The following is a 23665-nucleotide window of genomic DNA, read 5'->3' on the forward strand; positions in this document are numbered from 1 at the left end:
ATTTCATACGTGCGCTCGTCAACTATGACAGTCATCGACACACGCCATTCTTTACGGTAAATAATATAAAACAGTAAAGCCCTGATCAACGCTTTCAGTGGCGTCTGAAACAGCCAAACGGCAAACGGAACCTTTCACCGGAAATCTTGGCAAGACCTGTAACGCGACGCCCCCCAAAGGCTCTACTTACCATTTCACGAAACGCGCAGATAGCCGTGATGGGGGGGGGGGGGGGGGGGGGGGGGGGGGGGGATCTCCATTCTAAAGCGTTTTCGAAATCTGGATTTCTCTCGGAATCAAGATACAAGACCATCAATTCTTTAATCCCACTCTGCTACAAGGTACGGACTCACAAGGCAGCCCGAGACGGACTTTCAAGAGGAAATGAAAGGGCTTCTCAGGCAATAATGAGACGGTAAGGGGAAGATGGTCAAGAACAAAATCCAACCACAGAATATGAATGGCTGGGACAAGAGAGGGTCTGAAGGAGGTCATTCATGAAAAGGAGAAACGGGCTGGGAAGGAAGAACCAATGCCTGGGGGACGCCGCGCCGCTACAAAGATGGAAAGGGCCACACGGAGGAGGAGAACCATCAATTTACGAAGGCTACAAGCCGCTTTATTTGAAGCAATGCCATATGCAGGGACTCTCTAACAAGACTTAACGATCGACTGACGTAAATTTTGAGATGTCAATGAACTGGAAGGTCTACAGAAAACAAAGACAAATTTACATACTCGACCTGAGTGGGTGGAAGAGACGTACTCTCTACTCAATTCTTGGGCAGCCGAGATTTCTACGGATAAGATTTTTAAAACTAGCTAATATGTTCAATACCCATCTATTTATCTACCTTTCTCTATTAATAAGCCCATATTTATGACTTAAACCAAAGATGATAACGGTCACTACTGCATCATAGATTTATTAACAAAACAGAAGAATCAAAATCAAGGTTCTCGACATTTCTTATAAAAATACAGCAAAAATCATATACTGTTCCACAATAAATTACCCAGGGTTCTCTCACATGGCCACAGTAAATAATTCCCCTACACGGATAAGTAAACACTGGCCGCTCTGCTGTAATGATACACACCAGCGACATTCATCGGCTTCACGTTTCCTGAGAGAGAGAGAGAGAGAGAGGAGGAGAGAGAGAGAGAGAGAGAGAGAGAGAGAGAGAGAGAGAGAGAGAGAGAGAGACTTTCACATTTCCCTAATAACATGGAGAAAGAAAGAAAACAAATCCCACAATCACATTCTTCGAAAGAACGAGCAACAATTCCTCTTGGATATATTCTTTAAAAGATAACACTGATTCATTAAAACATGAAAGAGGGGAAGATATTCTTTGAAAGACAGGAAACTTCCTTTGGTGGAATTAAGTGGAAACTACCACTACCACCAGTACTGCTACTACTACTACTACTTGTAGCCCGCAGAATAAGAGTGGTTGCGCTGCATATTCAAAATTTTGCTAAACCTGATAGACACTGCATAACGAAATCGTTTGAATCTAAAGTGCATATCACACGTTTAACGTAGTTCCTACGACTGAATACATTCTTCAAAATTAAAATATCCCAAGACTCGGCAAGCTTTAACCACAAAGTTCAAGTTAGATTTGGGAAACCTTTTTAAATTGACAGCTAAAACCAACGCGCCAAACCTTTAAAACTTCAGACACAAAAAGACGACGACTTGTAACAACAGCCCTATTCTATATCTGATCCACTTTCCACCGACGAAAGAACAAAATAATGAGACTTATTGAAGCTTAAACGAGACAGAATTATGTGCGTATTCAAGTACAATCACAAATTGGGGAGCTGAAACAAAGGGTTCCCCCAAAATGGAGGTCAAAAAAGGGGGCGAGCGTAGAGAGAGAGAGAAAGTCGACGTTTTGTGGCTGCCGTCTGACCTAATCATAAAACAGCAGATCACGTCACCTACAAAGGGTCCTCCTCCTTCTTCCTGTGCCACAGAACAAAGGACGAAGGGGAAAGACAGACGGACGGACACACACACACACACACACCATCGACATTTGCCGGGTCATCGCAAGGAGAAAGTGATGACAGATGACGCAACGGCCCCTTCCAAATCACAGTTACCAGAATGACACCCAAAAAGCGGGCCCCGCCCCCTCATCTGAAACAAGAGGATATTCGTCTAATCTACATTGTTGCAAAAAATAAATAAATAAATAAACGACGATGTTACCCGTTCATAATCAACTGGGCAAATACTGTTTATAGAATTGAAATATATATAATAAATAAAATAACGATGGGTCTAAAAACCGTCATGGCTTAAAATGAAGCATGAACGATAAAACATCTACTACCTATCTAATAAATTATATATATACACACACATATATGAATATATATACAGCTGTTTTACTATGTTTCTATCCTACAACTTGGCACTTACGCAGATTATTGAAAACTGAAGCAACGTTGTAATTTCAATCTTTATTTTGTGCGACAACTATATCTCATTTCTAAGCGTACGAGACTGTCACTTACTAAGCAGGAATGGAGTAAAAAATGCTGAAACTACACAAGTAATGACAGACTAACCCTTATAAGAGAAACACCAGAGCAACACTGCCACCATCTCACATTACCGCCAGTACCGAAGATCCATTACATACACACATACATTCATACATACATATGAAAAGTTGCCCCACCACAGCGCAAGGAACCGGGACCCGCAGCGCCCTCATCTTGGCCCCTCAACTCCACCCAAAACAAGATGATATGACAGATATCTTTATGTTTTCTATTTTGTCAATTATTTCTAATGATTCTGTACTTGCAGCCTTTTACGTCCCATGGAAAATTGTAAACAGACCCTAAGGCAAACCTCGTGGTAACTTTCCCATAACGCAAGTTGCGACATTACCGAAGTGTTTTGTGTGTACAAATCACGGTGAATTTACGCAGTATACATAAGACACGCGTCTGCATTAACTTGTGTCGAAAATGCTCGACTTCCTGTCAGCTATCATCTTGCATCAAGGTCTTAGAATAGAGACAGCATATAAAACTCAAAAGCGCAAATCATGAACGACATAAATACTGATTCAAATTGTAATATCACAATCAGCACCAGCAGCAGCAGCAGCAGCAGTAGTAGTAGTAGTAGTAGTAAACGATAGTAGTATAATAGGAGACAATTTCCCTAATTTCGCCATAAAGCGCAATGCTCGAGTGCACAACCACATCCACATCCACCGACGAACGCCAAGTGCGTGACTCGTTGTCATCAAGATGACGACGTTCTAAGAACGTATGACTTACATCCGTTTATCGATTTCACCGGAGAACTGCGTTACTGCGTCTTCGCTGCTTCGAACACGAGAAGTTGCGTAGGATTGATAAGGACGTGTTGCGCATGACGTCGGGTAACGCACGAGCGTATTGTATGTTAGTTGCGTTGCAGCCGAGATGGTACATTCTGAGGAGAACTAAAGACAAAAGACATTCATTATGAATATGCCATGGACCTAAGCAATAAGAATAGGGGTTGGAGGGGGGGGACGTAGGATATCATCACCACTACTGTTATTATTAACAGTACCATGTGCATCCCGGTTTACTACACGAGGTCTCATTCTTTCCATCAGAAGGATCCCTTTTGCCTACTAGTCATCGTTCAAATGTCTCTTGAATAATTGCTTCTCGACAGGTATGATGTCTTTCACTGCCTCGGAAATATAACTTTAGCGTTCACATCTTGGTAGTCCTCAAGGCACTCTATTGCACAAGTCTGAGCTTAAAATCTGAATTTTCTCCGATGTCTCTCTTTCTTGAGGGAAAGGGGGAGGACAACCTGCTGGATGGGGAAGGATGAGGGGAGGTGAAAGACTACAGTCTCACCCGTTTTTTGCTCTAGCTCATGACGTCACGACGTCCCAATTCACCGTTACACGCCAGTGCGGAAATACACTATGGGGCCCACATACGGCGCACTACCTACGTGCCACGTGCAAAGAATACAAAAAGTAATCACAGTCCACGGAACAAGAACCGGTCATCGTCCGACCGAGAAGAAATATTCCAGCCATTAAACGAATGGAACAATGACTTATAAAAGGCCCATAAATTGGAGGGAAAGAGAGAGAGAGAGGGGGGTGGGGGGGGGGGGGAAGAGGGAGCCGTTCTGCACTACTTACATCTCAAAAACAAAGATAAGGAACTTTCCGTGACTAAAATGGAAGGCGCTATCAGTGCGAAAAAAAGACGACGAACCCATGAAGAGAAAGCATGAAGAGAATTGGAGATGAAACAGCTGGAAATTGCCACATTTATAATTGGCCCTCAATTTCTAAGGGGGGAAGACTTAAGCATGGGAGTTTGAAGAACAAATGAGCCAAGTTGCCACGATCTACTTTTCGTGAAATCGAAAGAAAATGAAAGTCATAATAACAAAGGTATGGTTACGAAGTTAAATTCAGACAAATTTCGTATATTCGTTCTTCTACAGGGCACGAACTCATCAATTATCCACCGCACACTTTCAATGAAGACGCTCATCTTAAACACTTAATTCATCGCGTCATTCTTTCAAATATAAAAATCTAGCCATGCATCTTCAAGCTCAAATAAGGAAGGCGACGCTGCCGTAACTCCAACATGCGCTTTGTTTACCAATCACAGCCTTCGGCTCAACTCCTTACTTACGAGTCGTCCATCGTCGATGTTTCAAGATACGCCAATTCACACCTATACATTACACAACATCTGCAACTGATGAGCCTAATCCGTATCCATCCGGACTTTGAGAAAAATAGTTGAGTAGAAACAATTCTTCACAGCGACTGATAGTCGCAATCATACAATTTTGTTCTTGGGAAAAATAAATCAACAAACATGATCATTTTCTATAAATATTGTACGCTATGTTCATTCGCTCATTGCGACCCAAACTGGAAAGTCGTAATTCCAAAATCCACGCACAACACGACTTTATTATTTCCACCGAAATCCTTCGCCTACCGATGGCCGTCCATTCTGCGACAATCCTTCCAGCAGCAGCGGAGCGTACCCCTCATTCCACCTCCCCCTGCCCTCCCCCCCCTCGCCCCCACAAACAATGAAAGAGTTCCAGTGAGTGGCTTTTAAAGAAGGGAGGAGCGATCCCACGCGGAAGAGTTCGTTCGCAACAATGGTAATAATCATTTTCAGGTCAACGTTTGATTTAATCTGTGAGAATCGGCCCATAAATGACCGGCGGTGAATGCGGGGCGGGGGGGGGGGGGGGGGGGGGGGGGGTTGTTGCGCTTTTCCGCCGCCGTGCCTTCCCTGTGGGAGGGAGAACGGACATGACACGTACTTGTGTTGAAGGATCGGTCAGAAAATCGAAAATCTTCCCGGAACGTCACGCAGACGATGGTCACGCCATCAAGTTCCTTCGAAACGGAGTTCATTATATACATGGTCTTTCATTCATTCGCCATCATCCTCGATTCTTCTCAGACTGTGTACTTGGATGTTAGTCGACTGCTGCTGGTCACACACACACACACAGAGAGAGAGAGAGAGAATAGCGAACACAAGTACACGGTAATCCACCACTGCACGTTATCACGTACTAATGTGGCATCCTCACATGGTACTCTGTGAAACCATTCATAAGAATTTCGTATGGTATGGCCCACCCCCTTCCCCGCCTCTCTCTCTCTCTCTCTCTCTCTCTCTCTCTCTCTCTCTCTCTCATGAATTGCAAATCAATATGGACATCAAATATGAAAACAATCCACCTCCACTTCTTCGCCCTGTTATCACAGGTTATACCAGACTCTTTATATTCTTCGGTTGCTTCATGAACAGCAATGGACAAGAGCAACACAGATCATCTTCAAGTAGAAAGCTTCCTTGGTAAGAGAACGACCTCCCCCCCCAACCCCCCACCCCCAAAAGCCTTTACAAAAGATGCGTCTGTTGTAGTAGTGGGGAGTTCCGTTTATTTTTCTCCTGTTTTCGGGAGTCCCCATAAAACAAGTGGGTCTATTCAGCAACCCTGCCATTCTTTTCCCATTTTATCGGTGGGGGCTCCCTCACATTCCAACACCCCCACCTCCGTCCCCCCCCCCTCCACCACATACACAATCCTCCTCCATAAAATAAAATTAGTTTTATTCAATCATTTTGGAATCCCTTACAGCATAGACGGACTTTCACACAACTATCTGAAGACACAGCTACGAGCTGAAGCAATATGTCTCTCACTCCCTTCCTCACGTTGTTATATATTTGTCATAAAATCTTGATTTTATTCTAAATCAATTCAATTCATGGCTGGGCAAATTCTACGCTGCATTTTCACACCAGAACACGAGACGAGACTTTCATCATCAAAGGTTTCTATTTATGAAAGTCAAGTAACAAAAAAATATATGAACATGAAAAATAAAACTGGAAAAATATGTTCAATCAAACAATTGGATAATGTGCGTGAAAATGTGTACCTTAAAAAAAGTGTAAATGTATAACACAGGAAAAGTTGAACATGGTGATGATCAGCTGATTGTCTTATCGATTTGGCGTCACAGCTCAATGAAGAAGAAGTGGTTTTATCACTATGACACCATGACCATCATCTACCACCAGAAGCCGAAACGTACAAAACACAACACAACACAACAACCAGACAAGGTTCCCGGAGGATAAATGATCCGTCTTCATAAGGCGGGGAGATTCCACCGCCATCACACGAACCTATCCAAACGAATAGTAAGAGTCAACACCGCCGGACACAGGTGCACACACTCAAGTTCCTTGTCTAGGGGAAAAATGCTCCTGGTTGTTCTGAGAAGCTATGACTCCCGCAGTACAAGGAGGAGGAGGAGGAAGAAGAGGAAGAAGACGAGGAGATGCTCACAAATGTTTTACCCATTCTCTCTCGTCTCTTCCTAAAGACGACAGAGTGAAAGCAAGAGCCTTCCCGACCGACGACCGATCAGTTTTCAAAATCTTAAAAAACAAATGAGTTCAACCCCACACAAACGAACGATTCCAAGGCCAGGATTCAAGGATGTCGAAAAGACTGGAGGAGGATTATAATGTTTAAAAATCAATTATCTAAGACTAAAACGCCCAGCATCGATTCTCTCTCTCTCTCTCTCTCTCTCTCTCTCTCTCTCTCTCTCTCTCTCTCTCTCTCTCTCTCTCCACACACACACAACAACCACGTTAAAATCCAAACACCACTGAAGCACTCAAACTCTGAAACTAATTACACAAGTACAAATAAACGTCTTTGAAGCTTCAGTACTGAAATATTTCGGGTCTCTCACCTATGGCCCCTCACACCAACGAGACTTCAAACACACCCTCTCACTTCACATGTTTATAACTCCCCGGGCCCCCCTACCCCTCCCCCTTACTCTAGGGGGGGGGGGCGGGCGAGCAAGGTCCTGCCCACCCACATACGTACATATCAGCAGCAGCAGGCGCAGCAGCTGCAAGACCTTCAAGGGAGAAGAACAACACACTCACGCAGAACACGTTCACTTTGAACAAACTAGCATTGAACTCTCCCATTCATTGAGGTGAACACTGGCAGACTGTGCAACGCGCACTTCAAGTCACAGGTACCATTCATAAGAGAGAGCACCACAAGAAAAGAGAAAAAGAAGAATTCCCTGTTTACCTTTAACCCTTAACCTCCCGCAACCTCCTCGTTTGGTCTATGACAACACCGACATCAACCTGTACCATGCAAAGGCTGCTGCTACAGTATACTACTACTACTACTACGACTACGACTACCAATAATAATAATAATAATAGTAGTAAGGGAGGAGGCCTTATCTGAGAGCAGTAGCATTGAATATTGTAACTGTTTCGTCGGCATTTAATTGAAAACATTCTCTATAAATTAAATGCCGTTGCAACAGATTTTAATAATAATAATAATAATAATAATAATAATAAAATAATAATCTAACAATAACTAATAATAACTAAAACAAAAAATAATAATAATAATAACAGCAAGATGTTTTCACTAAGTTCCCAGTGAAATTTCTGTTCAGAACAACGTACCATCAACCAAAACACTAATCCAGTTATATTTTGTTGTTGCTCTCTATTATATATTAAGGAATCATTATACCTAGACCTTGTATATTCGACCATAAATTGAAATCATTCCGCATTTGGATTTTAGGAAGGAAGGGGTGAAAGTAACCGAGACAAAGGAGAGAGAGAGAGAGAGAGAGAGAGAGAGAGAGAGAGAGAGAGAGAGAGAGAGAGAGACTAGCCCGTGAAAAAGTCACTTTCCGAAGGGGCGAATTTCTCTTATTGTCAGAAACAATGCAAAAGTGACACAAAGGAAGATCTACGGTGGTGCTTCTTTACGAGGCTGTAAATCCTGCGGAACTTTTACTTCGCCCGTACATGAATTTCACAACAGCTGAATGGAGATGAAAGCCGCCATTGCTTTCCAATTTCTACACCATAGACCACGAAGACAGACCCCCAAGGGCATTCTCCCTCTAGGAATGCACGAATCGGAATGTACTACGATAGAACGATAATAAAATGAGCGTCAACAGGCATTGGAGATCGTGAGCGATCATACTTACATACATACAGACAGACTTAGAATTATGCCCACACCATCTACTTGCATATATACAAAACCGAATAACATCCGCTTATAAATACTAAGAATTCTAACAACAACATTCAAGATAACGCTGTTGACAGACAGTATTTCCTATTCACTGCGTGATAAATATGCTCCATTTTGACCTAAAGATTATTTTTTTTCATTATTTTTTTTAATGCAGGTCCGGACGGATCACTACCCAAGATCCGACAAATGACTATCAGGGGGATCCGGACGGATAACCATCTATTCTAATGATTCCGGCCATGACCAGCAAGAGACCTTGCCCGAAATTTTTCAAGAAAACCTGCCTTCGAGTTTGGCGATACACCTGCAACAAACACACAAACACATTCAGGAGGTAACATACGCCGAGGCGGCATGCCTCCTTCCAAAGCCATTCGTTATTCTAATAACACAGTTCTGCTTCGGATACACAAGCACGTCCATAGAGAGAGAGAGAGAAGAAGAGAGAGAGAGAGAGAGAGAGAGAGAGAGAGAGAGGTGTAAGCCAGCGTGCGGCACCCCTGACCTCGAACCTCGACACTCATGAAGGCGGGGTAGAGGGAATCTATAGGGCAGGAGGAGAGACAGGGAGGGAGAGAAGAGGCAGCTGGGGGAGTTAGAGGAGAGGGGGAGGGAGGGGATAGGGGGAGAAGGTGGCAAGAAGTACTGGTGTTAAGAGGCGGGAGGTGGAGAGTACAACAAGGGCACGGGGAGGGGGCACGTCGAAGACTTCGGAAGGGAGGTGGTATCGCACAAGTCCGAGCCATATGCTGCAATGACGTGCATGAAATGCATGATATCCTTCAGGCAAGGGGAAAAGGGGCGTCCAGGTCGCAATTGCTACCTGTGAACTCTGAGTCCGACTGGTCGCCTCCCACCTAGCAAGCAGAACACAGGCAGCAAAAGCCACACCTGCCACGCACCTGTTCCTTCTACTCTTACGAGAGAGAGAGAGAGAGAGAGAGAGAGAGAGAGAGAGAGGAGAAGGAAGAGAGAGAGGAGAGAGGGGAGGAAGAGGAAAGGGAGAAGTAGAGAGAGAGAGAGAGAGAGAGAGAGATCGTCGAATCTGTTATCTTAAATCTTCATAGAGGAAACTGACATCAATCGAGATAATGAGTAAAATAAGAAAAAAATGTAGTTTGGCTCCAAATTGATTTTCCAGGAACTGTGCAACCTGTCCTATCATGGCCACAGATTGCACGAATCTTGCAGCACAACAACATACGCATAGTACATCGATTTCGCGTCTCATATCAATGGCGATGAAGAATAGAATATTATACTGGAAATAGCTTTTTTTTAAACCCTCACGGTGCTTCCATGAAGTTTTACAAAATATGTAAATTTTTGCAAAATACTAGGTGAAGTGAAACCTAATTTTTGTTGGGAAAAAAAAAAAAAAAAAAAAAAAAAAAACATTTCTGAATTTAGTCCACTTGACTCAACTAAATCAAGAAAAAGATACTTTCACCACGAAACCAAATCACGAATGAAAGTCAAAAATTCGCGTTTAGGGGAAACCACTATTAGTTTCGAGACTTTCTTCAAAGCACAAACTTTCGTTTTCTTCTAAAAAAAATAATAAGTCTTCGTTACCACCAACCAACACGAACACGTTCACAAAGTCTATACTACACACACGAGATGCACAAGGCGAGAAAGTGACTTTCTTCGTCTTCGCTAGAAACTAGAAACCGAGTGTATTCCAATCTAGATAAGAAGCTACGTACTGTGTAACATCCTGAGTCAGAGCATTTCCCCTGATAACAGCGCCGAAGTCAGGATAGGGCCACAATTACTCATGTGCACGGGACGATTATCTCAAGAATTTCCATGAACTACAAACTCTCATATGTCGCATCGAAAGTTTGGCAAACAGAAGTTACGTCGGTTCGAAATGCTTATGTTACATTCGGGATAAAATGACGTAAAAAAATTGGAAACTCAAAATTGGAAATTTTCATAAAACGTTTCCATTTTGAATAGGACTACAATGAGTGCCTGATATGAGGGCGTTGTACTGTGTATAATAAATACATACACATACATACACACACATCAACCACTTATTTACAGTAAACTAAAACCTACTCCATAATTCACTGTTTAGTCCCAGACTGACCTCCACTGCCGTATAATGGAATTTAACCACCTTTCACCGTGACCTACCTCTACATACTAACACTAAATAATGATACATAAACGTACAACTCCATGCTATACTAAAACACACAACACTCGTGCTGACGTCGAATGTGGTTCAGGGTACTTATTACCGAGAAACTGCGGTGACAACACAGACTACCTACATGTGATTATCGACTTCCCCCTACACAATGGAGTTAGTGGGAGACGCTTAATCACCCCTGACGTTCCCAATGCATTGGTCATTCGAGGTACCGGCCCTGTGAAGTACTTGCCTCGAATCTAGGCCAAAGGCCAAACACTGGGACCTATTAAGTCATTCAGCGCCAAAGGGTAAACTGGCAGCAAGAAGATCTGAAAGGTGTAACAGGAGGGGAAACCTCGCAGATGCACGGTGAGGCAATAATGAGGAAAGGGTGGAAAGTAAGATGGAAGAAAGAATATGAAAGGAGGTACAGCAAAAGGAATGTTGAGGGGTTGCAGCTAAGGCCCGAAGGGACTGCTGCAAAAACCCTTAAGTAATCTCGGGTGGAACAGAGTTTATTTGTTAAGACGAAGCATTCGAACAGCTGAATACTCGACCAGTATTAAGAGCGAAGACAATAAGTCACGCAATCGCATGAGAGAGAGAGAGAGAGAGAGAGAGAGAGAGAGAGAGAGAGAGAGAGAGAGAGAGAGAATGGCTCTCTCTATACTGAACAGGGAATGAGTGACTACCTCGTGAGGAGAGAGAGAGAGAGAGAGAGAGAGAGAGAGAGAGAGAGAGAGAGAGATGGAAAATTGCAATAGGGGAAAACTTAAGCAAGGAAAGAGTTCCAAAGCTCGGTAGTGGACGACGAAAAAATTCCAGAAGGCAATCCAATGACTGATTTCCACGTATTAGTTGTATTTGTGTCCATGTTGAGCAGAGAGCGTGAATTAGTTCCCCATTAAAACGCTTCGTGTATCAATATATTTTTGTTTACGAAAAATATGGCATCAACGCCACTTTTTGACGGTGTGGGTACACTGGTATAATAATAAATATATAAAGAGAATCACGCCTCCGCAACCAGGGTACACTTTTAACTGGAAATTCCACTGTTTTGCTTAAAGGGGTTAAGGCAAAATATTCAAAACGACTTTCATTTAATCCTTCGTGCAAGAACGTCCTCTGGCCCAAGACGAAAATCATTTTACTTTTTTTTTTTTTTTTTTTTGTTTTTTTTTTTTTTCTGCCTGACACAGATCCTGAGAAGGAATGCAATGGACTCAAGTCGAACTTTACTCAAATGTGCTTCTTGAGCACAGGTCATCCAATTCCCAAATTTGGTTATCTGGTTGTTATAAAGGGCAAAATCAAAACGGAAATCTTATGAAATAATTGAAATCATTTCCAAGACAATTTTGGGATAAACGACCCTGAACTGAGTCTGATCAGTTAGGAAGTGTCAGCTTATAATCTAGATCCGGGAGCAGAAATATTCTAGGCCGAATGCCAAATAACCATTTGTTTTCGTTTGCAACGTCTCTCTCTCTCTCTCTCTCTCTCTCTCTCTCTCTCTCTCTCTCTCTCTCTCTCTCTCTGACATTTAAATTTCACTCAGAATGACTGGACATGTCACTATTTACAGCCTTCTACTTTAACCTCCAATATCATTAAGGTTAAAACTCATTATTCGTCGATTTCTCTGGTAACCCCTGGCTATCGCTGTAACCACTTTCAAGTAGTACTGGAAAAAAAAAACTATGACTGGGTCATACACAAGGGATGTATGTTCTGTATTTGCAAACGAGAGAGAGAGAGAGAGAGAGAGTGCGCGTTACAAGGATTAGGATGTCTCAAAGACTTGTTAGTCCATCCGAGGAGACATGTGTTCACGTATCTCTGGGAGCAGGTTTTACTGTTCATTCAGTGTCTTAATGATTTTGTGTAGCTTTCTTTATAAAAGAGAGAGAGAGAGAGACCTACATTCCCTTTCTCTCACCAGGCAAAATAACTCAAAACAACTTTTCTTTTTCATATACTCCTCGGAAGGACCCTTATGGATAACACGAACACATTTTTTTTGCTCTTAATAACAATCCAAAATCGGACGAGACCACGCACACACACCCACACTTACGATTACGATTATGACGCAAACACGCCCGCACTCAGTCGTCATCTTCCGAATGGTATTCGTTCCAAAGTTCAGCCTTCATTGTTCATTACAAAATTCAAGACTTCATAGTTCCTCGGAAAGTTGTGTCTTAAAGCATTAACATTCAATTATTTACACTCAAACAACTCGCTAAATCCGAAATCATAAGAAACGGTGCCACAATTTAGTAAAATAACAGGTAAGGAATGGATATAAAAACCATAAATAAATGCTATATAATACAAATGATGAAAATATGATATAGAGTGTACTGTCAAGTTCAGAACACAAATCAGATACCCACAGAGAGAGAGAGAGAGAGAGAGAGAGAGAGAGAGTTTCGAAGTAACGAGAACAACTTCATTCACTTAAGAGAAAATAACGATTATCATTATATTATATTACTGACTTGGAGCAATGCTATTATCATGACAATCAATATTTCATAGATGTAGTCTGATCAATTCTCATCTCGAGATGATCCTAGATCAATAACGGCGCTTTGATGAACCTCAAGTGTCTCTCTATGACACAGCTGACATATTTCTGTCTCTGCGATGACAAGGCAATTTCATGTCACTCTTCTGCTTTGTGTCAGCGCCACCCTTTCTTTTCCAAATCAAGCCTACAACCCCTCTACATTAACGTATGTTTATACCTGTTCGGATTGAGTTTTTTAATGGTGGCGTCACAAAAATAGTTCTCCCTCTTGATTCCCATCGACCGATCTATTTCTCTCATCTTTTCTATTACGTTTTGCTATGTTGCCATCGTCCACACCATCTACATGGACTTTTAGTATAACAAAGTCAATAATACCATAGGCATTACTAATCTCTCGCGATAAATCCTCATCATCTGAGTTGGCCAATTCAAACCTAGACTATTTAAATATTTCAAATAGCTTGATTTCTTAAATATTAGAGGATTCTACACTGTAATGACTTGGCTTTTCGAAAAAGGGGATTTTTTCATAATAATAATAATAATAATAATAATATTAATAATAATAATAATAATAATAATAATAATAATAATAATAACAATAATAATATAATACAAATGCCCAAAACAGACCTTCTTTCAAACATGTTTTATTGAATACAATGGCATAATTTACAGCTACTTGAAGAATTGAGAGAATTCTGTGTAAGATCAATTCTGTAAATTTTGACAGTCAGTATTCAACAAAATAATAATAATAATAATAATAATAATAATAATAATAATAATAATAATAATAATAATAATGAACACCCATGTTCAAATGAAACTTAACAATTTACTCTTTAAGGGCTTTACTAGTTTGAATTACAATAATAATAATAACAAATCTATTTCGTCAAAGACATTGGGCGTCGTTGAACCATATCAGACCTTGAGGACCCTATGAACCCGTTTCAACACCCCCCCCCCCCCCCCCCCCCCCCAATAACAAACCCCACCCAAAATCCAATTCGCCACAACCTTAAAACCTTACGCTCTGCTTAATTTACATCACTTTCTCTTTCGCCGCCACCGCCCACAACCCCCCACCCACCCAGGACTACACTAGTCATAATTAAATTGCTTCCCTATCATGATTTTTTTTTCTAATTTATGTAATTAATAACTTAATACATCTGGAATTTGTCAGTGTAATATTAACCTACATATGTCTAAGGAACATATGTGCAATGCAATGTCACTCTTGGGATGGGATGTGCCTATGTAATAGTACTCAAATTCGTTTGGGATCGACCTACGCAATACTTGAACAGATCTAAGATATGACAGTGCAATAGCTGAATGGGTTCAAGATATGGCTCTGCAATAGCTGAATACATTTGGGATTTTCCTGTACAATACCTGAACACGTCTGGTATTCATAAGTTAGCTACCAAAAGGCAACAGAGATTAGTGTGTCTAACTCCAGAGCATGGCTAGGATTGAGCTGTGCAAGAATAAAGTACATCTCGGATTCGCTGAGACAATTCTTCACTATGTATGGGAATAACCAAAATATTTTAATATATATGTGCAAAGTCTAAATACTACAATGATATGGATACGTCAAATCAGATGACGTCTACAGTTTGTCTTTGCAATACCAGCATATGCCTGGGATTTGCTGTGGACAAAACCATTTTTCGTGAGGCGAATGCCAGTGGCAACAGCCATTTAAGAATGCAACTCATTACATGTGACTTGCTTTTAGATCAAAATAAAAGAAGATGTCGGTTTGGAAAAATGACACCTATAAACGCAGTGGCCACGGAAGAGGGCAATTCCTATCGTCAAAGGATTTTGTGCATCATAAATAAACCATTTCGCGTCTCCCCCTCTTAACGGTAAATTTTACAAGCTACAATATATTCCATTTGTAGCATTATTGATATAAACTTCTTTCATATCGAATTAAAGAAAGTCACGGGCAAGACTCAACAATGTAATAACTACAAATGAATGCAAATAACTATCGAAAATTAAGCCATAACTAAAACAGAATTAAAATCACTCAAAAGATAAGTTAGAGCGCCTCAGTAGCGTGGTCGGTATGGTGTTGGCGTACCACCTCGGTGGCCGCGAGTTCGATTCTTGGGCATTCAATTGAGGTGTGAGAGATGTGTATTTCTAGTGATAGAAATTCACTCTCGACGTGGTTCGGAAGTCCCGTAAAGCCGTTGGTCCCATTGCTGAATGACCACCGGTTCCATGCAACGTAAAAACACCATACAAGCAAACAAAAACAAAGTTACTAGCTCAATTCATCAATTGCCACATTCTGAGACTAAGTGAATTCTGCCAAAAATATTGTCGAATAACAACACTATGCAAACAACATCGTTATTTCCCCACAACATGAGTCAAGGCCAACAAACGTATAACAAGCTGCCCACACAATCCTTGACCCGACTAGGGACCATTAGCAAATAATTACCGGAGTAGTAAGGCGTCTCGTGAGAATTGTTTTCAATTATTTGGAAAGTATCCAAAATATATGAATTTCGCAATATATGTAAGTACAGTATTAATATATGAACGCATACATTATATTGTGGAAGCAGTGTTGTTCTGTAGCAATAAAACCATCCCAGATGAAAAAAAAAAATTTGCAGCAATAAAAACATTATTGATAACAAAAGTACGGCGAGTGAATGTTTTCCATTATACTTCCAAAATGATGCTAGTTAGAGTTATAATAATAATAATAATAATAATAATAATTCTCTCTACATATATACTTCTAAAATATATGACATCTACACCACTGTAGATTTCTTCACCACATTAGAGACTCGTGATATAAGATTTTTATGAATAATAATAATAATAATAATAATAATAATAATACAGAAAACAGGACTGATTTACTAAGCTTTCTGGCATGCCAAAACTGAAAACATGACAACAGACACGACAAAAAACATCCATCGTCACCGCCTCCACACTGGAGAGAAAGAAAGAAATAAAAAAAAACAATTGCACAAACTAAACCAGTTCCCTCCAACTGCGTATAAGCAAATTTGCTCCTCTCTCTCTCTCTCTCTCTCTCTCTCTCTCTCTCTCTCTCTCTCTCTCTCTCGTCCGTTTTGCAGCCATCCTTTCAACCCCCCACCAAGAGAGAGAGAGAGAGAGAGAGAGAGAGAGAGAGATTCTTTCTCTTGCCCGTTTTGTAGCCATGCTCTTACCTCCCCACCAAGAGAAAAGGAGAGAGAGAGAGAGAGAGAGAGAGAGAGAGAGAGAGAGAGAGACCAGACAGGGACGCCCTTCTGGCAATCTCCTCCCACAGGCAGCACATCATTATCGCTGGAACAACGCGTGATGATAACAGCCATCTGACGAAGTACACAAATCTTGCCAGCCATGCACGATTCGCTCAAGGGAAGAAGAAGAAGAAGAAGAAGAAGAAGAAGAAGAAGAAGAAGAAGAAGAAGAAGAAGGGTACGTGCATGAATTGGTCAAGGACTGTTCTTTGTCATTTTCACAGAGAGAGAGAGAGAGAGAGAGAGAGAGAGAGAGAGAGAGAGAGAGAGATTCCTCCCTCCCACCTTGAACAGAGCACCAACCGGAAGCAAAAATTAATTAACTCATCGATTAATTACTGGCACAAAATAAAACATTAAAAAAAAAATCGTCCTTTGCAAGTCCAGCCCTAAATGTCGGGTTGCTTAAAGGCGAAGTTATTGTGACCAAAATCTGAGCACAGCTGAAAATCACCAGGTTCCGTATATTTGCAGAAGCAACTTTTAAAAGGGCGTGTCACGTGTCAAGACGATGGAAGGTGTATTTTCTAGCCCTTACTTCTAAGATAAATCTCATAAACAACCGTAATGACTTTAAAGCTACTCCGTCATTTATAAAGATAAAATATTAGGATCTTCATGATTCATGTTGATTGATTGATTTCTAGTTTTTAGGCATACATGCCAAGCACTGGGGCAACTAAGGCCATTCAGCACTGAAACGGAAATTGACAGTGAAAAGGTTTGAGAGGTGTAACAGGAGGAAAACCTCAAAGCAGTTGCACTATGAATCAACTATAAGGAGAGGGTGGAGAGTAGGATGGAAGTGAGAATACGAACAGAGGTATAGTAAAAGGAACGAAAGCAGTTGCAGCTAGGGGCCGAGGGGACGCTGCAAAAAACCTTCAGTAAATGCGTACGTTGCACCGCATGAGGTGCACTGACGGCACTACCCCCTTCGGGTTCATGTTGTTTGAGAAAGGGAATAAAAATGAGACGAATAAAGCATGACCCACTTCACGTCTCGCGTCGCAGAAGCAGAAGCAGGGCCCTAATATCTGAATATTAAGCTTAATAAAGGGGATGAGATTTGCAGGGCAGATTCACGTACTGACTCAATTCGAACAACATCCATTTCCACTAATAATATCAATAACAGAAACATCTATTTTCTTCTTGTTTCTTCATACTTGAACTAGGAAATGGCATTCGTTTGGAACTACACAAAGCCGACAACTATGATCTATCAAGCGTCCTTTAAGGCAATATTTTCAGACGGGAGATGAACTGTTCAATGCATATCCACTGCAGGAAATGTTGGATTATCCTTCCACACATTGCAAAATTTAGCGACCCAATCTACAAACGTTGCGGTTAAGTTTCGTCAATTGGGTCTTGATGCGGAAAAGTCGACGTCATGGGTGGAATCCGTTTATCCACGAAATATAATGCGCCTAAAACCTAGAAAGTGCATAAGAATTGAGCTATGTCCCTGTGAAGTGAGATATACATTATCATGGTACGTTTACACCATGATTGTCCATGCTTACATACAGCACTGTCTTATGTCTAGGGAGGCTATCTTTTGTCTAGGGAGGCTCTCGGTATTTATATGAAATTGCTGTTTTCACGCTTACTTATATGGGATGCTTTTCTTATGTCAACGGAGACCCTCAATATTTATATGGGGCAATATTATGCTATTTACAGTGCGGTAGTTTACTGTTCTCATGTCAGGGGGTCTTGCTATATTTAGGGGTTCATGCTTATAAGAGGTACTGTTATATCTATGTAGGCTCTTCCTGATTATACGAGGTCCTGTTATGTCTAGGACTCTTGATATTTACATGGGGTACAGCCCTATGCCCACAAGGGTTCTTGGTGATTTATTCCTCTCAACAGAATGACACCAGATGCTTTCTTTTCGTCTTAAATGATCCCGAGAGCTCAACTTCAAGTACTACACTGACATTCACTACCAAACCGTGGAGATTTCTATATTCCTCTTATTTTTTTTCCCCCTGGATCTTTTGCCCTGCTTCTTTATCTTTAAGAGGCACGCATCAACAATCCTCTGACATCCTTTACGGCTTTATTTTTCTGTATTATGTTGCATGCTTTACAACTTTACTTTTCTGCATTATGTTGCAAAGATTATTCTGGTTAAACTTTCACAGAAACTCCTTCCTTTGTGCGTGGTTTGAGGTCACGTCCTTCATTTCCCACTTATGACCTTCTTCGAGGCAAGATGCAAGAATGTAGGGCTGGCCTATGCAGCGTAATGGTGCCTGGTTCCGGAAGAATGAGTAACTCTCGGTTTTCATTTTATTTAAACTTGAGAGTTTCAAGGATTTTCAAACATAGCCTGTCGTAGTTGTTATTGTGAATTTATACACCTACTCGCTTTACATGCAACAAAGAAATTCGTAAGAACATAATGACGGGATCATAATACGATCTTCTAGACGGTAGGTAGGTACCCTGCCTCGAGTCAGGGTTTATCATTTTACTTTGCTAACATTTTTGACAGTACTACGGGGACACGCAACTTATAGTAATTTAAAATATTGCGATCCAACCTCTTATTCCATTTATCTGACCCTATATCTCCAACCACTTTCTCGCCCACCCCTTCATTTTTTTTTAAATCTGGGCTTAAAGTGGTCATTGGATTGCCCTGTCCCACTGACCCCTGAAAAAAACAAAACAAAACACAACGCAACAGAAAAAGGTCTCAAGCCCTTGCAATGCGTGTGTATGGCAATCTCTTCACCGACCAAATGGCAATGGAGAGCCCTAAATACTTCAGATTAATCTCGAATGGAGAGAACCAAAGACGTCTCACTGACCAAGTATCATCTCTCAGCAACAGGTGCTGCCAGGGCGATTGCACACTATTTGGGATGATGTCATCAAAAAATGTTAAAAGGAGAGAGAGAGAGAGAGAGAGAGAGAGAGAGAGAGAGAGAGAGAGAGAATGTTCGTAACCGTAGGGGGGCGCGAGAATTTTTAGTTACATACTTCCTCTCTCTCTCTCTCTCTCTCTCTCTCTCTCTCTCTCTCTCCCTTCTCATCGAGTTCCTCCCACCCGTATCCTACTCATTGAACCGCAGTTAGTCCTCTTCCTCCTCCCCCGACCACATGAATGTCAACTTGGACTGGCATTCATGTGTTACTCAAGAGAGGCCAAGTGCGTAATGAGTTAAATGGAAAGAATACGGGTCCCCTAGTTGAACGGCGCAACTGGTAGCTAAGCAAAGGACCGTGGGAATGCTGCGCTTCTACTGCTCTTGATCAGATGGAATTTGCCAGATTTCTAATCCCGTAACATATGAAAGGGAGGGCGCAATACTCGAGACTTCGTTTATATTTACAATACACGCGTTCACACATATTCTTTGTCTCCGAGTGATGTGGATGAACCCCGATTGCAGTCAAACTTTCACAACATTAACTACCCCACACGTATAAAAGTAGGCGCGAGTACCCGACCAGTAGTCAGCAGCAGCACGAAGGAACTCCAAGTCTGATCGTCGACCGGCGAAGATGACAATGAAAGCGATTCACATGACAAGACGTCATAAAAGAAACAAGGAGATAATGGGAGTGCAACAGCGATATAGAGGAGGAGAAGGAGGAGGAGGAGGAGCTGAACAGATGTCTACAGTTAGTGACGGACTCCACCCTCCTATGCCGTCACTCGGAGTCGGAGTCGCCCCACCTCCACCCACAGTGGGGGATCTAAATGGGGCCCCTACGGACTACATTGCAAGTACTCTGTGCAATGCAAGGAGCTCAAGACGAAAAACATGGAGAGAGTGAGAGAGGGGAGGGGGGGGGGGGGGGGAGAGAGAGAGAGGAGAGGAATTTTCGTTGGACCAACCTAATTAAGTCTTAAAAGGACACGAAAAAAATACGGTTGGAATAAATCAGGCCTTCAAATGGAAGCTCACAACAGCAACATTTCTCCCTTTGTTTGGGTAAACTGATGTCGCAAAGAATACACAACAAAAATAAACATCATTTCGTGTTTGCTCTTTCTTCACTCACACAACACATGTGCTTCCAAGGAAGCCCAGCCCTTTCTCATACGGCAAATTCCCAGTATCTGGAGACGCAAGAAAGAAACTTCCACTCGGTGGTGGTTCCTAAAAGAGCGCGCGCTCTTGCGCGTCATGTTGATCACTACTGCAGGGGGCGATGTAGGGGAGGGTATGAGAACACACATACACACACCAGTTATGAAGATCTGCTGGCGAGGGATCGGGGATTTTTGCAATACGAGAGAGAGAGTGAGAGAGGCGCTGGACACTTAAAATATTACTGCATATATATAATATATATATATAGATATATATATATATATAATATATTATATATAATATATATATCTATATAATATATATGGCTCCCACGGTTGGGGTGAGGGTTACCTTATAGAGACCCTCCCATTATTGATGCGTATAATAATTATTTTACAGAAGTCTTGATCATTGGTCAGATTTTACTCTCGTAGTCTTTCCTGTCTATCACCCCAAGCTGCGACCCACATCAAACGGCTAATAACCACGTTCATAGCTGAATGTTTGTATCAACAGACACATACTGGATTTCCAAGGAAACACGCCCATACCGAGCCTTTCCCGGCCGGGCCAAGGAAGGAGAGAGAGAGAGAGAGAGAGAGAGAGAGAGAGAGAGAGAGAGAGAGAGAGAGAGAGAGAGAGGTCACACACGAACACGCACAATAGCACGGTCACGGACTCTCACGGTGGGTGAGACGCCAGTGGAACGTATGGGTCAAAATGACGAACGTATATACGTACGTACATACAAGACCTGTCAGTTTTCCAGCACGTAGGCAGAATGCTCGTTCCTCCCCTTGCTCAGGTAACTGTCAAAAAAATGTATAAACGAGACCCTTACCTGTTCCATAGACTGGGGCCTATATAATCATAATATACTTTATCAACCGGTGACGTCATTTGTTACCCATCCCGTGACGTCATACTAAAAGCATGTACGTATGCGTTACAACCAACTTTCATGCTATGGATGATCGAGCAGCGACCAAACGAAGGTGGAGGCGTGTCAATGGAAATTTCTATAAATTACGTAACCGTGAACGGAGGCCTTTGATAGGCAAAGCCAAACACTAAACGATCAGCGACTTAAGTTTCGCGTTTTAAACTATAAAACACTTACCCTAAAACCCCAAATACAAACACGCAAATGACTTAACACGGAAAAATATAGTCGTCCATATTCTCTCGGCAAAAAGTCTAAAAACCAAGGAAAAAAAAAAAAAACGCTGAGTATGCAGCTGGCGATTCGGAGCAAAGTACTACCACGCGGGGCTCACCACCACTACCACCACCACCAGCAACGGACAATCGATACCATACGTTGCCCAAGCCGGAACCACAGCCAGGAGGAATTTGTACCTCATATCACAGGGCTCTCCCACCATCAAGAGATCCAGAATACAACCAGTTCGCCGAGACCTTAAAGAGAGATGACACTGAAGCGATTCCTTTCTCCCCGAAGACAGGCTGGGGAATGAGGATCGGGGGGAGGGGGAGGCCTAGTATACTTAAGAGATGGGGGAAAGGCATAGGATACATGGGGTACTGGGGAGAATGATGTGGGGGGGGGGGGGGTTACCAGACTCAGACATGAACGTCCAGTGTCTCATTTTTAGAAGTGACGTCAAAACAATAAGCCGACAGATCATCAAAAAGAATCGACGACGCGCGTGCGCGCTGCATGTGAACCGATTGCCGGACAATGATGAAGCGAAGATTCGAAAACATCAAAAGCAACAATATCTGGAATAATGGGAAAGACAGATCGACCTCTGCCTTTCAACCCAATTAGAATAAGAAAAACAAAATTTAAACGTGACAGGGGGATGGGGAGGGGGAGGGGGGGGGGTGGAGTGGAACCGGTTACACGGAAGTGTAGATAACGAATTTCCCCCGGGGGAGGCAAGGGTGGGTCACGTCGGTTAATCGAATCGATGCGGATAAAACAATACAGTAATATATCTGTATTTCATGCGTCTAACATTTTTATGGATTATCCAATGCTCTTAATGCAGTGCACGGCCTTTTCATTATCAACACGTACATTTAAGGTCAGCGGCCGCGGTTATAGAATGAATAATCAGCCGACAGAGGAAGTACTACGTACTATAGGAGATGAGCTGAGCAATAATCCCGCTGACAGAGGCATACATCTTAAATGATGCTGAAATTTCAAAACAGTGGTGTTTAAAAATGAGAGAATAACATTAAACGCAGATGTTGACGATTCGTAAAAACAATACACTAAGAGTGAATACATAAAAAAAAGTCTATATGAAGTTCGTGTTAAATTCAAACTAGAGTACAGCAAATACAGAACATAATTTAGTTCAGAAATACTGATCTTTAACAGATCATTATTTTATCAACATCATCATTATTATGACCTCCCATACCTAATCAGAATCGTTATTGTTTTCTCCCAAATCTTCATTATTACCTTCCTGCTACTTGAGTGGCTAGCATGGCGGCCTTAAGAGAGAAAATTGATAAAAACAAATGAAGTTCACAAGCAAATCTTCAACAGCACAGCAATCTGAAGTTGCAACAGCATCAACCAGAGTATGAACTGGTCTCAAAATTGAAAATAATCCTTGACACTTATATTTCCCAAACTCCAAAAGCAAGCCACTACACTAACGAAACAATGTTTGACAACATGACTCTTGAAATACAAAACAAGCTAAAGGGACTCCAAAGACGTGCGAGACTGGTACTGTACAAGAAATCCGCAGTCATTGGCGTGACCAACTTATTGTCACGCACACACACACACAAGTCTCACAAGTCATAGGTCACTGACACCAGAGTGGGGCAAATGGTCCGTTCAAGCTCTCCTCGGGGCGTTCTTCACTCATTAACGTGGAATCCGAACCATATATCAAGAGAGGGCGTGTAGACCACAGCTATGCAGCAGCGACTTTCTCTTTGATGGACTTAGTACGATTTCAA

The 23665-nt window shown here is 41.9% G+C and overlaps 1 protein-coding gene across 12 annotated transcripts in view; it reads right to left on the reverse strand.

Annotated features, from left to right (window-relative positions):
• The window catches only part of LOC135200021 (unconventional myosin-IXa-like), a 137221-nt gene that overhangs the window by 97977 nt on the left and 15579 nt on the right, over window positions 1-23665 (reverse strand). The window contains exon 1 of one of the 12 annotated variants that reach the window (XM_064228240.1): window positions 10235-10330. The exons of 10 other annotated variants lie outside the window; for them this stretch is intronic. The gene's annotated coding sequence lies outside the window, so the exon portion shown is untranslated. Of the gene's footprint in view, window positions 1-10234; window positions 10331-23665 lie in introns of those variants that run through there. One more of the 12 variants, XM_064228242.1, reaches the window with a different exon arrangement.

This window comes from Macrobrachium nipponense, chromosome 26, assembly GCF_015104395.2.
Source record: "Macrobrachium nipponense isolate FS-2020 chromosome 26, ASM1510439v2, whole genome shotgun sequence".
Classification (NCBI taxonomy): domain Eukaryota; kingdom Metazoa; phylum Arthropoda; class Malacostraca; order Decapoda; family Palaemonidae; genus Macrobrachium; species Macrobrachium nipponense.